The 17,664-nt window shown below is 52.4% G+C and overlaps 1 pseudogene; it reads right to left on the bottom strand.

The window, feature by feature from the left end:
- LOC134143744 (DNA polymerase epsilon catalytic subunit A-like) overlaps positions 1-17,664 on the bottom strand; it is an 85,697-nt pseudogene that overhangs the window by 32,755 nt on the left and 35,278 nt on the right.

The following is a 17,664-nucleotide window of genomic DNA, read 5'->3' on the forward strand; positions in this document are numbered from 1 at the left end:
AGTATGAAGAACTAAAGGAATAGGATTAAGAAGAGTGGCAGTGGTGAGTCTTCTTTAACCACCACTGTTTAAGGTTTTCTTTTGGACCTCCAAGGTAGGTTTCATCTACACTGCAAATGTCTACAGAGAAGTTTTTCCTGTCTCTCTCCATGAGTATCAAATGAGTCTAAACAGGCATCTTTAACATGTGCTGTCTCACCAGACATATTCAGGATGAGAAAAATCAGCCTTGCCTCCAGCCTACGCCAGTTCTTCATTAATATGAGAAATCAGGCATAGATGTACATGGAGCAGAACTCAAAGTTGAAGAAAGTTCTTATACAACACCAACATATGTGCACAGGACCCAGGCTTGCCTAAAGAAACGTGCTGCAACTCCATCCTCACAGTTCTGCTCTCCCTGGAAAGCCCAGTCATGCCTCTGGCCCTGCAGGCTGAGGCAGGACAACAGACCTCCTGGAAGTTGGTGACTTGATCCAATGGCAAACCTGCTTCCTCTTCGACAGCATGCCGGAGCGTCTTCTCCACATACTGCACCAGGAAGTCAAAGGCAGCAGGATTCTGCAAGGATACAGGAATGATACTGAGACCTCTTCTAGGCACGACACCCATCCTCGCACACCGCCCAGGGAAGGGTGGCAGGGGGTGACAGCTTCTGCAAGATTATCCATGCTCCAGCGTAGCTTTGGGGATCTTTGAAAACAGGCTCACTACTTAGCAGAGCATGTCTCAGTATGGGTAGAGAGCAGTTCATCTCATCTGAAGGGCAGATGGCTGAAACAGGTCAGCCGAATGGCATCTCGAAATGCCCCTTCATTCACTGATCAGCTCCGATGTGAGCAGGCAGATAATGTTGGCCAATTAGCTGGCCTGACCTCCACAGCCAACTTGAGCTCTCTAGAACTGAAGGACGGTGGCTTTCTGCTAAGAACTCTACAACTCACAAAAGTCTACACCACTCGCACTAGGGCAAAACACAAAGCAGAGAAGAGATGGTGGCTGCTCCCCGGCCCTTGGAGTTCTCCTGCAAAGGACGCTATATAGGGCAGCTAACAAGAAGAGATGATTGCATGTATGTTCCACAGGGCAACACTTATGAGGCGGGGCTGACCCAGTAGTCAGCTGCTCACACATCTCACTGCTCTAAGGGGCCAAGGAGTTAGATTTAAGATCCTTCTAAATTCACAGTGCACGTTCCCTTAAGATCATTTACGAGATTAAGGCCACTAAAATAAACAGCGCTGAGGTGTGGTGTATCACACAGCAAAGAGAGAAGTTGCCTCTAAAACTTACAATTCAGACAGTAGTACTAATCAGAAACAGGTAAAAGAGGCCAAATGAAGAGGGCAAAAGAAGCTTGGCTTGAGTGGGAGAAGGACAAAGATATAATCCTGACGAGACAAAAACAGAGCCATCTCTGCCAACAACCACTGGCTCAAAGAAAACCAACCCTCCCCTCCCCCCCAAAAAAAACCCTTCAACCAACCAATAAACAAACCCACACAACAATGAACCACCCTCCTTGCTGTAACACTGTCTTTACCCAATAGCCAGCCTGAGGTCATGAGGAGCAACTTCTCCAACCCTTCCCACCTAAACTCTAAGCAGGTTCAGGCACTCAAGCCATAAATTAGATATCAAAGTTTTATAATAGGTATTGCTATTGGGTATCCCCCAAAAGAACAGAGGATGGTAATTCCAGTTGGAGGGTTATTCCCTACTGCCATGTTCTCCAGAAAGAAGAGCATCATTGCATTACCATTTTAAAGCCTCCGTTGCAACACCTTGATTGTGTCCTTACCATTTAAAAGCAGCAAGGGATGTCACTGCGAAAAAACTTAGATTCCAGAGCTTCCACGTGGCCTCCTACACACATCTCCGAGTCCAGCACATGGCCATCATCTGTAAGTTTGTTGAACTCCTGCTCCTGCTTGTTGCGGAAGATGATGTTGGCGGGATAGGCCTGAACCATCAGCAATGCCTCACACAGTGTCCTAGAAACTTTTCTTAACACCTGTAAAAAGACAGACATCAAAAACTGGACTTAGAAAGAAGAGCTGTAAAGGGTGCTCTTGGAATTAGGCTGGCCTTATCACTGCATCATTGAACTTAAATGTTTGATTTGGTGCCCAACATGATGCGTTTATTCAGGTAGTATTGAAGCCCAAGGCAAGGAGCACAGTAAGGAAACAAAACCAACTCCTTCACTTAGGCTACCCATAACTGGTCTATGGAAAAACAGCTATGACTGCTGTACTGCAGAAAGGAAGCGCATTTGGAGACTACATTCCCTCCTTTCCTTGTGTAAAACTATCCAAACGGTAGAAATCAGTTCTATTGCCAATGTGTCACTGTTGCAGGAAGGATGCAGCTCTTTGGCCAGAAAAGAAATTGTTTCAGGCATGCGCTCACCTCATCAGGCTCCATGGGAAGGATGGTGCACAACGCGAAAAAGAAAGGGTGCACATACTTCATATACATGTAATAGGTAGCAACTGCATCAGACACCGAACAGGTGGCCAGAGTCTGTTGAGGAGAAAGACAAATCAATCCCAGTCACATTTAATAAAGCAGTTAACACATACAACAGGAAACAAGGAAAGGTTGAAATCAGCAGGAAGATGCAAAAGGTATATTTCTGCATACAAACATCCCAGCGTGTAAAGAGTTATCAGTTGGCTTAAGACTGCATTCTGCTTTAACCCGAATTACATAAGCCAGCTCCGAATTAGCAGAAATGGGGAAGATGAGCTCACTGCCACATATCTGCACAGATGCCACTCCTCAGTGGTCAGGAGGCCACTCTTGGCCTACAGAGATCTCCAGGGCTTCAGCAGAAACCTCATTAAGGTGTCTCCTGGACACTAGCAAACTACTGCTCCGTTGCAATGCCCCGAGTACTACCATTTTGCAGAAGTGTAAATAACACAAATATACAGTGCAACGCCAATGCCAGAAACACATCAAAGAAATTCTATTCTTCCCTAAGCTTAAGTTCTTTCAGGTGTCTGAAATTCAGCAAGATACACTGACAACTTCTCAAAGACACTGCATTAACTTAAAGGATTTCACAAAGCTCTAACTCAAAGGTTCACTAATATTGCAGATGCCCAGAGATACAGCACAGGGTGGGAATACCTGAGGCTCCTCTGTAGCCATCTGCCACATCTCTTCAGGGTCCAGCTCCACTGCATCATAACCCAGTTTTGCTTTTGCTGCTGCTTTCAGGTTGTGACTTCCCACTGGCAGGTAACTCTCTCTCTTCACCCACCTAGACAGAATAATGAAAATGCCAGTCTACCAAGAGACAGCCCTGCACTTCAGAAAGGGCTGCTATGTACACGTACAAAAAAGATCTTGATTACTGTAACAGGGAAAGGTGAGAGCAGAACATCCAAGTGCAGTGGAATAAGAAGCTGCACAGCTTTAGACAGTCTGCATATCTACCCATGCTCTTAAACCCTGACTCGTACAAATTCTGCTATTCAGATCATTTCTATTGCTCAGATTTTTCTCAACCCTCAAACTTCAGAGACTTCAGAGATAAACATTTAAACACAGGAGGAGGTATCAGCAGGACTGCAAAGAGAGGCAGTTGTTTTCCAGAGTCTGGACACTGGTCCAATGTGAAAAAACATTCAAGTCACAACTGCCAAGACAGACAGCCCTCTCCTGCACACACACACACACACACACACACACACACACACACATATACACACACCCTTTCTTTTCCTCTCTGTGCTAGGCAGGCTGTTGGGTTAGAAAATGGCCCTGTGCCCACTACAACGGTTTGGTCTTATCCTGTCCTTTTACCTGCTATCCAGGACAGTTCTCAACCCCCCAGTGACAGCCACCAGCAGACTGTATAAACAGAGTTAGTCATTCAGGCTAGTGTGGGTGAGACGTAACTTCTGTAGCTAATGGCACACAACGGAGTATGGAGTAGAAGCAGCACAACCAAAGATGGGGGTGCTAGTCCTTTCCTAATAAGATGTAACCCATGATAGCAGTGCACAGAGATGGAAAAGGGACAGTATTCAAATACATCAACTGTAGGCATTTTACACAAATTAACAGATAAAGATGCAGTTATACGGTACAGAGGCAGCATTCGGTACCTCAGACAATCCATGTGGATGCACTGCGGTGCTTTGTACTCTCCCTGGCTGCCCTTCTGAAATCCAATCTCCTGATACATATTAATTCCATGAGCTGCTGCTCTTGCTTCCACAAAAGGCCTGAGGAGAGAGACAATGCAGAAGAGAAGAAGCACAGCAGTCCCTTTCCTCCACCCCAACCCCATCCCAAGGGTTTCAGAATTGCTTTCTTGTAAGCTACTTAATGAGGAATTTTTCTTGTGAAGTCTCCTTTGCTCCAGACCTTACCCGTGAGAGCTGGCCACAGTGGAAACTCCCTGTAGGGCAGAGCTACTGCATGAAGGAAGCTGCTTGCTTACATCCTATACCAGGAGGCAGAACATTATGATCGAGTTTCCCTCGCTCCCCGAAGGCTTGGCTGCTCTGGTCTCCCTATTGTTCTGCAGTTCTCTTTTGACACTTTGCCTGTTCTCCAGTTACTGAGGTCATCAGTGTACAAACATTGCCAAATCAACAACAATAGAAGTAGCTCAGCAGTCCCAGGACCAACTGAGGAGACTCTATAGAAGTTCATATTTCAAAGCCAATAAACATAGCTCTGCTCAGGATAAAAAAAAGGAAAAAAAAGTTCTGAATTCCACCTCCCCCTCTTTGACAGTCCTCTGCAGGCTGGCGATCCAAGACTCAGCCCAGCAATCCAGATAAAGAGCACATAATCAGGATGTAAACAGGTTCCCAAACTGCTTGGATAGTCTGTGTAGATAAGAACACACGTGGCCGCTATGTGACCTCCAGACAAAGGACATACAGGCTGGTATCCGATCGCACCCCATGGCCTAGGCAACATTTCCTTTTAGGAACCAGGTCAGTTTTCATTCCTGATCTTACCAGTCAAAGAAGTCTCCATCGTATGTGACAATGATAGTAGGTTTGGTCTCCTGGACATGTTCAAACCACCTCTGGATTAAACGAGCCTAGTATGCAACAGAGGATTAAAAAAAAAAACAAAAACAAAAAACATCTCCCCCACAAACACAAACACTCAGCAAATTCACCTCCTGCAGGCAGGCACTGGATATAATACAATTGATGCAGTCCTTCCCCTCTGCTCTTGACCTAGCTAGAGCCCGATCTGCCTCATCATCACACCACGAAATGAAAGCATCACCAGCACTGTGACTGTCCGCTGTGCTCCCCAAAGATACAATCTATTGCATGATAAGCTCTCTTTGGCCTACTAGAGACCAAGGCAGATAAAAAGCAGCCTTATTTCCCAAGTAGAACCTACTTACCTCATCTGGTTCATTAGACACAGAATGGACCCTCACACTCCGGCTTGGGAGCAAATTCAAAGCCCTCAATATCCTCAGAGACAATCTCCTTGTTTGTGATCAGATAGCCCTAGAAAGTTGACAAAGGAAGAGTTACTGAGGACTCAGATTCCTGCTACACCAGGGACACGTTCCTGAACAACCTAACTAAAGGATGAAATAGATATTTCATCCCTAAAGGATGAAATAGTCTTCCATCGATGCGATAATCCTTGCACAGCTTGATACGCAGAGCTTTTGTCAAGTGGGAACGACTCTTTGGAGGTCACCTTCTGAACAATTGCTTACAATCAACTAAGGGTGCCAAAAGGGAGACAACTTAAGGACTATACTATCCGAATTACTACTGCCCCTCAAAAGGGGCACCAGTAGCCTTAGCTGGGTTCTCCAACATCCAAAATGAGGAAATCCTTATGCATCATTCAGACTAGACTTCAATTTTATTTCCACAGACATTACATATAGACCAAGCAACTAGCAACAAAGCAAGCCAGGGACGAGACGGCCAAAGGTGACATGCTCGTTTGCTGTCTAGTATTTTGCTCCGAAGCATGAAGAAAAGAACTGTTGTTCCATTACCTGCCCATCAATCACGTAGGAGATCATCATGATCCGGTCTGTCTCTGCATCAGGAAACTTCAAAGGGAGTTTGGTAGTTTCAATGTCAAAGGCAAGAACAACCGGATCCTGAATATGACCAAACACATTAAACTCAAATCAGCTTTAGAATATGATTTAACGAGCAGTTCTCATTAGATTACCAACTAATTTATGTAAGTAGGTTTATGCACATCTCAGACCCAGTAGGCTTGACTGTAGGAGACAATGTAGCAACAGTGGTACCCGCTGATAACCAAACAGCAAAATTCATTAACAGGAGAGAACGGAATAACAAAAGCTTCTCTTTAATGCAACAATCCCCTTCGAGAAAGAGAGTCAGCAGGATTGACAGCACGTCCTGACAGGACGTGCTGACAGGAAATGTTGCACAGGCAAAAAACACTTATTACCTCTATGCCTTTATAATAAAGGTTTCTTATGGCACTGGATTTATAAAGCACAGCAACGAGTTTAAGAATAGTTGGGCACCAAAGGAATCACCTGGAACAAAAAATGTACACCTCTCAGTTGGGCAGGGAGTGCTCACTTCACTAGATTCCTCTGCCTTTGAAATGGTTCAACTGAAATCAGACATCAGGTGTAGTAAACCAAAGAGAAGATTGGAATTCTCATTTGTACTTTTTAGTCTGTGTGACTAGGGGAATCCTAATAAGCCCATGGGCCAACCGTCCTAAGGAGACCTCTTTCCTTGACAGCATAGACGTATAGATATCGCTCGCCTGGTCTCGCTCACTGTTTTTCCTCACAGCAGGAGAGATTTCTTTCCGCACCTTCACCAAGTCATCCACCGTGTGGAAGGATAACTTAATGTAGTTCTGCTTAAGACCCACCAAGTGATTTGGCTACAAAGCAACAAGACAGTGCCAGCTAAGGGTGGAAAAGAGTAATGAGGGAAAGGGAAGACTGCTAACAGTAAGAAAGCGTTGGGAAGGCAAATTATACTGGCACACATGGAAGAACTGGCCAAAGAAGAGGTAGTAATTGGATGGAAAGACTAGGAGCGAGAAGAGATGCTAGCAAGCACGTAAGCCAGCGAAGAACATGTGAGCTATGCCAGTTCACAACAAGGGCCATCTTGTCTTGTTGTCTGTTTCCAAGCGCAATCACCAGTACACACCCAAGAAAGAGTAAATGTATAGTATTTCCCTCTGCCACAACACTCTTAATCTCCAACCATTTCTAGCTCAGGAAGTTTCTTGAGCATCCTGTGAAAAAGACTATGTGCTGGAGCAGAACATATATTTTATTTACTATTACTATAATAAGCAATTACTATCAATAAGCAATAATTAGCCTATTCATGATATGCAAGGCAAACAGTGCTTGAAGATTAAAGGTAAGCATACTGCTTCCCTTTACTGCTTAGCCCCTTTCTACTCCACTTGAGCTCGAAAGAAAGAAAGAAAGAAAGAAAGATTAGGGTTATTCAATAGTACAGCAGGCAGAGGAATACTGACCAGATCCAAATCTTCTTTGGGGACAGTTTCCAGCTTTGAAATGTTCCCTTGAAACTTCTTGGAGAGGAAGGATGACACTTCTCGTTCACAGCCCTGCAAAGAAACTCGAGAATGAGCAACAAAGCCAGACACTTTTCCAGAGGAGAAGACAGGCTCACAAGAGGTTCTCGTACTAGTGTCCTAGAAGATGGTTGGTCACAAGGCCTCTCAGCTTACTGGGGGACCCTTCAAGTCAAACCTGCCCTTGTCTCTGGGACCTCGGCCACTAGTTTACTCAAGACCCCACTTGCCAGTGCGCAGCTTCCAAGTCCATACTTGCCTTCTGGGTAGCGATGTAGAAATACGGCTTATAGGGCAGGGCCACCCAGGAGAAATCAAAACCGGTGAACATTGCACGACCCCGCAGCCAAGGTGAGAAACCAACCCAACGGTTCCCAACAGAAGCAACAGGCACCGCGCTGCCCTTGCTGCGCATTGCTGGCATTTGTGTGCCACATACACATCCCTGCATCTCTGCAGCACCCACATTGGCCCCCAAGGGTCCCAGGTGGACCCAGGGTAGGGCAGACAGCGCTGCTGCCTTGTGGGTGATGCCTGGGGCCCAGAACAGCCAAACCAGTGGGGGCAGGCAGGATGCCAAGCCCGGGCACCAGCACTGCACTGGAGGAACGGGATGCACCTCGAAGCGGCTCCCATCCTCCGGGATGAAGGAGTAGTCCACAGCGCTCACCAGCCGCCGGTCCTTGTCCAGCACCTCTATCTGCACATGCACATGGCCTGTTACGACACACGACCCCCCCCACCCCCTCCCACCCCAGTCCTACCGGGTGCCTGTCGGTGACACCTCCCCTGCCCCAGTCCTACTGGGTGCCTATTGGTGACACCTCCCCTCACACCCAGGTCCTACCGGGTGCCTGTCGGTGACACCTCCCCCCCGGCCCAGGTCCTACTGGGTGCCTGTCAGAGACATCTCCCCCTCTCGTCGGTGACATTCACCCCCCGTCCTACAACGTGCATGTCGGTGACCCCCCCCATCGTTGTCCCTCCTAGTCCTACCAGGTGCCTGTGGGTGACACCCCCCGCCGGTGACATCACCCCCCCCGGCCCGGTCCTACCGGGTGCATGTTGATGAGCCAGCCCGTGCGCTCGCCAGGCTCCGTGGGCCGCTCGAAGCCGAACAGTGTGTCCAGTCGCTCCATGTGCTGTGAGCGCTCCAAGCGCTTGACGGAGGACAGCGAGGAGCCATCATCCATGCGGGATGCCGCGCCGCCAGCTGCCGCCCAGATCCCGCCGTGAGCTGCGACCCCCCTCCACACACACACACACCTCCCGCTGCCGCCCGGCCGCGGTGCTCACTGCCCCCCCCGCCGCCGCCGCCCGGCTCCGCCAGCGCCCCGCAGCACCATCCCGCCACGGCCGGAGCAGCTTTGCGCGCTGCCCCCACCTCCCGTGAGCGGGAAGCCTGCCAGCCCCACCTCCCCAGGGAGAGCACCAATCAGAGAGCGGCACCGCAGCCAATGGTCGCTCTCTTCCCCGCCCTCCACTCCGCAGCACCATGGCTGCGCTGGCCACGCCCCTCGCGGCACCTTCCCGGGCAGGCCCCGCCCCCGCCCCGGCTGCCGGTGCAGCGCATGCGCCTGCGCGGCGGCGCCCGGCCCGGCCCGGTGCAGCCTGTCGTGGGTCGGCGGCGCTGCGCGGGAAGCGGCTGCTGCTCCCGAAGCGGCGCCATCGCGGGGGCAGTTGTGGACCGGCGCCGCCGTCCTGGCCGCCTCTCCAGGTAGCCCTCCGGTTGCGAGGGAGCTGAGAGCCAGCAGCGCCCCCGAGGAGCCCTGGCCGGCCTTGAGGCGCGTGCCGGGCTCCTTGGGCCGTGCGAGTCTTCCTGCCTGGAGGCCGGACGGGCTGCGGGGAGCCGTCGGGGGCCGAGGCGCAGTGTGCGAGCTCTGTCCTTGCTGCGCTTTGGCGGGTCAAGCTGAAGCCCTGGCGAGTTGCGCGGAGGAGGCCTGGCATGGGCTTGGCGAGCCTGGCCCGCCCCGTCTCGCTGAGGTGCCGTCCGGCTGTTCAGGGCACGGGAGGGAGCTGGCCGCTGAAGCTGGCTGGTTTGCAGTGAAACAGCAAGCAGCACTGCGGTCAGTCTGTGGAGTCACTGCCTGGGAGAAGAAAAGAGGGGCAGGTGCTCTGCAGGGACCCTAAAAAAATCCCTCAGACGTTGGAAAACTGCACTGTGGAGGTAGTCCACAGGAAGCGCTTTCTGCACGGCTGTACGAACCATAAGTTTGGGATTTTAAGCATATGCAGTGTGGAAATTGGGAGGCTCCTGGGAAGTTTCCTTCTGGGCCTCGGCAGCTGTGAGCCGGCACTGCCATCTTGAGCAGCCCGGATTGCTTTGTCCTTCCGTGATGCTCAGGCGGTCTTGGAAGCACCGCTGCCTTTTGCCCAGGCTGTGCTCTGTCAGCGGCCCCTTGGGCACAGTCCCTGCTACTAAAGCAAGCCTCTTCTGTGTTGGCCGCTGCTAAGGCTTTTGTAAATAAACTAGGAGGAGCACACTGTTTTTTTGAATTTACGTGTTTGTATTCAGTTGAACTTCTTTGTTTACAAAAGAGGGGGCTGGGGAAAGGAAGGATTAATTCTCAGCAAAGTCCTTAGCCTTTACCCAGAAAAGGAGGATGAGCCCCACTGTGGTGAATTACACCTTTCCTGCAAGTCCTTTTATTGAGCTGGCAATCAGGCCTTTGCCCTGGGAAACAGCTGATAAAAGGTCTTGGAGGCCTTTCCAAAGGCAAGGGATGTTAAAGACAACAGGAAGGGCTTCTTCCAATACATCAGCAGCCAGAGGAGGACTAGGGAAAATGTGGGCCCGCTACTGAATTGGGCGCGGACCCTCGTGACAAGGGATCCAGAGAAGGCAGAATTACTGAATGCCTTCTTTGCTTCAGTCTTCGCTGCTAAGAGCAGTCCTCAAGAATCCCAGAGCCTGGACGTGAGGGAGAAAGTCTGGAGAAGGGAAGACTTTGCTTTGGTTGAGGAGGATAGGATTAGAGACCTTCTGGGCAGGCTAGACATGCACAAATCCATGGACCCTGATGGGATGCACCCATGGGTCCTGAGGGAGCTGGCAGATGTTGTTACCATCATCTTTGAAAGGTCCTGTAGAACTGGAGAGGTGCCTGAGGACTGGAAGAACACCAGTGTCACTCCAGTCTTCACAAAGGGCAAGGAGGAGGAGCCAGGCAACTCTAGGCCAGTCAGCCTCACCTCCATCCCTGGAAAGGTGATGGAACAGCTCCTTCTGGATGTCACCTCCAGACGTATGGAGGATAAGAAGGTGATCCGGCGTAACCAGCATGGATTCACCAAGGGGAAATCCTGCTTAACCAATCTGCTAGCCTTCTCTGATGGAGTGACTGGCTGAGTAGATGAGGGGAGGGCAGTGGACGTTGTGTCCCTTGACTTCAGCAAGGCTTTTGACACTGCCTCCCATAACATCCTCCTAGAGAAGCTCAGGAAGTGTTGGTTAGACGAACGAACAGTGAGGTGGACTGAGAACTGGCTGAAAGGCAGAGCTCAGAGGGTTGTCATCGGTGGCACAGAGTCTAGTTGGAGGCTTGTGGCTAGTGGCATCCCCCAGGGCTCAGGACTGGGTCCCATCCTGTTCAGCTTCTTCATCAGTGACCTGCTGTCATAAGCCCAGCATGAATTATTTCAGGGGGAAGAAGACAAGTAAATAGTTTTATTGAAGTCACATTAATGCGGTTTATACACCTCCAGGCACCCTTCAGGTCTAGCATTCTTCACTGGGGGGAAGGTGATGGCAGGGGGTGAGCCCACCTCATGCTGGGGCAAAGTTAAACAAATGCTGATTAAAATATAACAACTACTGCTAGGAAAATGATGAATAATCATAAAGAAGTACAAATATGTTATGAAGATCACCGAAATATCAATGACAAAAAGAAATATTTGCATTAATTCTGTTTAAAGACATGAATGGTCATGAAAGTCAAGTACACACAAGAATAAAGCTAGGTCTATTGCTAAAAGGAAAAGTAAAATCATAACTCAAATATTAACAGAAAGGCTGTAGAAATAGTCATGTAACAGTAGAAACGTACCAGAACAATAATAATAGAAATGTTAATAGAATAGAAGACAATAGAAAAGCATTGGCATAAAAATATTAATAGAAATATTAATAGAATAATATGAAAATGAAAAACAATTTTTGTGATAAATGAGAAATATTCATAAAGGTATATTATAAATATTAGTAAAAGGAAACTTGAATATTAGTGACATTAAAACAATTCTGTGTGATTCTGTGACTATGTAATGATAATTAAATGTCAAAAGGGTAAACTTAATGAAATGATATAAATATTCATGAAAAAAAGTAGAAGACTGTTAGGAAAGACAAATTAATAGAAATATTGAAATAGAAGACATTAGTATTAGTATTAGCTGTTAGGGTTTCAAGAAGCTGCAAAATAATCACTAGTCTGGTACTTTTTCAATGCAGGGTGGCAGATGGAGCATTTCTCTCTTGTGTGTGCCTGCCTAAGCCCCCACAAGAAACCTGGGTATTTGGGGATGAAGGGCTCAGGGACAGAGCAGAAGGTGAAAGAGATGCTTGGGATGCACGTGCCATGAGCACTTGCACTGGGAGTGCAAACGGCCATGGGCCCCAGCACGGTGGAGACAGGAAAGGAGCTGCTGAGGCAGCGATGGCATAGATTTTTTTTCCACCTGCTGTCTCCCTAAAGAAATGACACTCAGCCACAGTGAAGAAACAAGGTTGCTTCATTGGAAAAAGCGCAGGGAAGGGAGAAGTGCCAGGGACAACTGAGAGCACTACAGGCTCAGGACTGAGCAGCGTTCCCACAGCAAACACAGCCGTCGCCCAGAGGCCAGCACCACCGCTTCGAGGCTCTCCTCAGCCGGTAGCACAGGGCTTTCCCATTGCCTCTGGAGGAAGACCTCTTCCGAGCTCTCAGGATGAAGACTGTTTGAGCTGCCAGGGAACGGATGGAGGGGCTGATGTCCTTCTCCATGCCTTCAAGTGCTGAGAAGGAAAGGAAGAGAACAGAGATCAAAGCTGCAGAGACCCCGGGCATCCCCTTCTGACAGGGCCGTCCCAAGCCAGCTCTTCTCATGGCCCGGCGGGAACACGGCGGACAACTGGATAAGCTAGAACTTGCTGGCCAGGAATGCCCCAAATCAAAAGCCCCGGAAACCTCGCTCTCTCTGCTCCCTATGCCACACTTGGTCTGCACAGCGAGCAGAGCCCTCCTAGCCGGCCCCAGGAATTGAAGCTCGCTGCCCAGGCTCTTTCCTTCTCCCCACCACCCCCACCTGACACCCTGCTGCCCTCACTCACTGCTGCAGATCTTCTCCAGTTTCTCCTCACTCTGGTCCTTCAAGTGCCGCCCGATGAGCCCTAGGTGCACACCCAGCCCATCACAAATCTGCCTGCCCAGCCCATCCCCACCAGCGCAGCTCCCCTTGGCCCAAGTGGCCTGGAATCGTGCCCTTGTGTCCTTGGGCAGGGCTGAGCCTGGTGCGGACTCCAGCACCTAACGCTCGAGGAGGGCATAGAGGGAGTGAAGAAGGCTCCCAGCAGCCCCCGTGTGTGAACAGGGATGGAAGAGGGAGATGGAGGCCCCTGTGCTCCTAGACCCTGCACAGGGCAGTTGGGGCTCCAGCAGCCAGCTGGGCTGGTTCTTGGGGGCCAGGCTGCCCTGCAACAGTGAGGGGCTGTGACTCACCAATGACCCTCAGGGCCTCTTCTCGTAAGGACTCTTGGAGGTTCTCTAAGCACAGCAGGCTCTGGCACAGATATTCTTCTGCTCGGCTGCTGTCCCCGGCAAGCTGCACACAGCAAGAGGGCATCGGCTTAGCGCGGAGCCTCCCCGCTCACACAGGCAGTCCCTCAGTCTCTGTGGCCTTCTTCAGTCACATTCCTGGGGGCACGGCGCCTGGGCTTACCAAGCACTCGCTGATCCTCCAGGTCTGTGCCGTCTCCAACAGACACTGGAGCTGCTCCCACCTGAGCAGCTTGGCAGCACGAAGGAGAGCTTCCTGGGAGGCCTGCAGAGCAGCAGAGACAGGGAAATGCCGTTGCAGCCAAGGCAAGGAGACCTTGCATCCCCCTCCCCTTTGCAAGCCTCAGAGCTTTTCCTGGCCCCTGCGGGGAAGATGTAGCATGGGACCGAGTGTGCCACTGGCTTCAGAGCCCTCCTGGCACCACCGCCATGCCAGGCACCTCGTGCTGCTGAGGCACCACAGCAGAGATCCTCAAGAGCTGCTGAGCTGTAGCCAGGGTCAGGGGGAGGCCTCAGTGCTGCACTCACAGAGACAACTCAACCAGAAGTGCCTGCAAGGGGCCCCGTGTGCCCAGCATGGCATTTGGCTCCCCACCCCTCTTCCTACGGGCTGTGCTTGTGAGGCTGGGGGCATGCGCACAGAGGGAGCACAGCTGGGAGGAGATGCCACCTCTCTGACCATGTGTGAAGAAGATGCCAAGGCAGGAGGATGGAGGCACTGGTGGGCCCAGAGCAGACGGGGATGCTGGTGCCGTGCTGTCCTCAGGGAGCCACGAGGTAGCTCCCCATGGGCACACACACTCAAAGGGTACCATTGCCAGAGCTCTTGCCCCAAATGCTCAGCTCTACCCTAGGGGGGTCAGCATTGCCCTCCCCAAATCACCCCAAAAGACGGTACAAAATCTCACCTGAGCCACGCTCTGGATCCGGTCATGCAGGTGGAAGTATAAGAGCAGCAGGCTGCCTCGCACTTGCTTCTCCATCTGCCTTTTGTCAGAGCCCACTACGAGCTCCATCACTTCGGTGAAGAGGCGAATGGAGAGCTCTCGCACGCACTTGGAGTCCTGGTGGGAAGGAAGAGGAGACGACCTCAGCGCTGGCTGCTCCAAACTCACAGTGAGCAAGGGGCTCAGTGCCTGATAAGGAGACCAACGTCTCTGCTTCTCGCTCTGCACGGCAGCGCTGTGGGCCACATCTGCGGCCAGAGCCAAATGGACCCAGACCCAGGAGAGGCAATGCCAGGGAGAACAGAGCTGCGGGAGGCACCTGTGCTTGCAACGGCTCCTCTGGCCCTTGCTGCCCTCCCACCAGCTGGGCAGGACAAGGCAGCAGTCCGATAACCCCAGGGCTAAGCGTTTCCTGACAGCGCCCAGGGCCCACAGCGGGGCCAGAGTTTCACGTGCCTCAAATGCACGTGGCAACATGCACAGCACAGCCGTGACCCTGCCCAGAAGCCTACGGACAGGCCAAGAGGACCCCCAGCTCTCCCCCCAGCCATTACATCATCAAAGAGCGGCACAAGCTTCTTGGTCAGCTGTAGCGCGATGGGGCCGGCCATCCACTTGTCCATGAAATGGAGCACGTTGCTCAGCACCATCAGGACCTTCGTGCCGACAGCCCCGTCCACATCCCGCACCCGACGGAGGATGTCTGGGAGCAGCAACTGCACTTTTCTTGCCTGCAAGAAACACACCTCTCTCTCTTGTGAAGCAGTGAAGACCAGGCCGGAAGAAACACTCTGCTTATTAGCTAGCAGCCAGGAGCAGCTACCAGAGCTCCCGCTCCCCGGTACAGTCCAAGCTACTGTAGGACTCAGCAGCCCCTGCCCAAACCCCGCTTCACCCGGCTGACCCCTGCTCACCATCTCAGGTCTCTCGGAGAGCATCATGAGGCTTCTGAGTACTAGCCCACGCTCCATCAGGCACTGCCTTGGAAGACCCTTGAGGAAGAGGTCCTCCTCTCCCCTCAGGTCCATGCCGAGCAGCAGCTGAAACACACGTAACGAAACACACGTAACACAGAGTCACTGGCAGCACAGCCCGCATCATGTAGCGCTGCCTCCAACCATCAGCCTGGGGCAAGGGCACCAAGTGCAGGCACAGCCCAGACCAGAGGCAGCAGGGGTGCCGGGTGCTCCCCTGCACGCCTCCTTACGCTTCGCCTCAAGGCGCACCACACGGCCAGCTCCCCTCTTCCAGCTCGAGGTGCAAGACAGCTCAGCCTCTATGCACAGGACAGTGCTTAGAGGCGCCTCTGCGAGGTGCTGCTTGCCATCAGGCTTACCTCTTCAAGGGAAGCTGTCCTGGGGAAGTGCCTGAAGGGCTTCTTTCTGCCGAGCAGCGGTGCCAGCAGGTGGAAGAGGCAGAAACACAAGGCTCCTGGGCGCTTCCTCATCTCTCTGGCAGGCAGAAGAAGGCACCTTTGGTCCTGAGCAAGCCACGTAAACCTCCACGGGCATTGCACTGCCCCATTTGAGACATTCCCTCCCAGCTTTGGGACTGGGGTGGAGCACCTGATGGGGCCGATGGTAAGGAACTGCTCCTGTCGCCACTCCTTCAGGAAGGTATCGACCTCCTGTGGCGTCAGGTCTGTGCTGAAGGAGACCCCAAAGAGCAGCACCAAGAAGAGCCGTGGAAATACCGCTTCCACTTGCTGGGGGCATGTGGGCTGTTCGATGAGCTCATGGAGCGCCCTGATTGCCTGCAGAAAACATCCAGCAACAGCTCTCCCTGCTGAGACCTCCCCCGTTACCTGGCCCAAGCCTGGGCGGCTGAGGCTCAGGCGCTGCCCCAGGCCACAGAGCATACAGGTGGAGCAGCCGGCTTGGCTGCCTGGCCAGAGCTAAGTCACGCAAGCACTCCGGGCTCAGTTTGTGGCATGCCCGTGACAAACCTGCCTGGGCTGCCACAATCTTCCCCCTGGGTGGGTCTCAGGCATCTGGCACCTGCCTCTGGCTTCCCTTTCCCAGCCCTCGGAGCCTGCCCGAGCTGTGTGTTGGCCCTGCTCTGCCCTCTACCCCTGCCCCTAACCCAACTTTCCAGCCTTCTAAACAAGATAAGGAGATGCAAAGGTGGGAGAGGACACAGGGCTGCTCCCACATGCTCCGTCTTGGTACTCACAGAGCCCCAAGCAGTACTCAGCATGCCGGCGTGCTGGCACTGCAGTGGCCTGGCACTGGGCACAACCCTGCCAGCTGCGGTCCTGAGGGGCTGTGTGTGTGTGTCCCGGCAGATGTCCTGGCCTGGGGGCACGTGGGGAAGGACAAAGGGGCCCTGCCTTTCACCCAGACAAGCCAATGCAGTCCTGGGGCTGAGCGAGCCCTTGTCCACAAACTCACCGCCAAGGAAAGCAGGATTGTTTTGTCCTGGCTGGAGGCGAGTGTCTTGTGCAGGGGCCAGTCCTCCACCACGCTGAGGAGCTCCCGCAGCACCTTGTCCGCAGGCGTGGGCTCAGAGACCATCAGTCTCCACATCACTACGGCAGGGCTGCAGACCCAGAGCACTCTGTCAGCAAGGTGCCTCAGGTGCAGCGCTCTGAGCTGGGCGACCCCGGCCCCCATCGTCTGGGGTCTGGCAGCCCAAGGGTCTTTGCACCGTTCCGCCCACACAGCATAAGCTCTGAAGGCTGGTGGCCCCCAAGCCCTAGAGGCAGCTGAGCCGCTTACTTGTTGCACGATGGTGAGTGGCACAAGAGGCTCTTGACCATCTCACGAGGGTACATGCAAGTGAGCTGGACAAGGGCCTTGTGTAGGCTCTGCTGGGCAGACACGTCTCTGATGGCCTTCAGGCTGGTGCAGATGCAGCTCACGATGCCTGGCACCTGGAGGCAGCACGTCTGAGAGTGGGGCTGCTGCCGGAGCACAGCCATTTCCCCAGCTCCCACTGAGTTTTCTTCTCTTTGTGCCGCCCTCTGCTTAGCCTCAGAGGGTGCCGGGTGCCTGGCGCACCTGGATTCAGAGGGTCGAGAAGGCCCCGGGAGGGCTCCAGCCCTGCACACCCCCGTCGCAGCCTACTTACGTGCTCCAGCTGGGAGGCATCGTCTGGCATGAGCACGTCCAGCATGAGAGCGGCTGCCTGTGTCTCATAGGTGCTGGACGTTGTCATGCCCTGGATGGCCACGACAATGACATCTGCCCTCTCAGAGGGTTGGAGAAATTTCTTAAATATCTGTGGGAGAAAGGAGCAGAGGGAAGATGATAGAGAGGTCACACGGAGCTGGGTGGCAGCACTGAGGAGGAGGTCAGGGCCCCTGTGCGCTGATGCGGAGGGGAACCAGAGCTTGCTGGCAGCCAGGGGGGAAGCCTTCTCTTAGCCCCTGTGCAGGGACAGTGCAAGCCCTC

The sequence above is a fragment of the Rhea pennata genome, chromosome 8, assembly GCF_028389875.1.
Source record: "Rhea pennata isolate bPtePen1 chromosome 8, bPtePen1.pri, whole genome shotgun sequence".
Taxonomy (NCBI): Eukaryota; Metazoa; Chordata; class Aves; order Rheiformes; family Rheidae; genus Rhea; species Rhea pennata.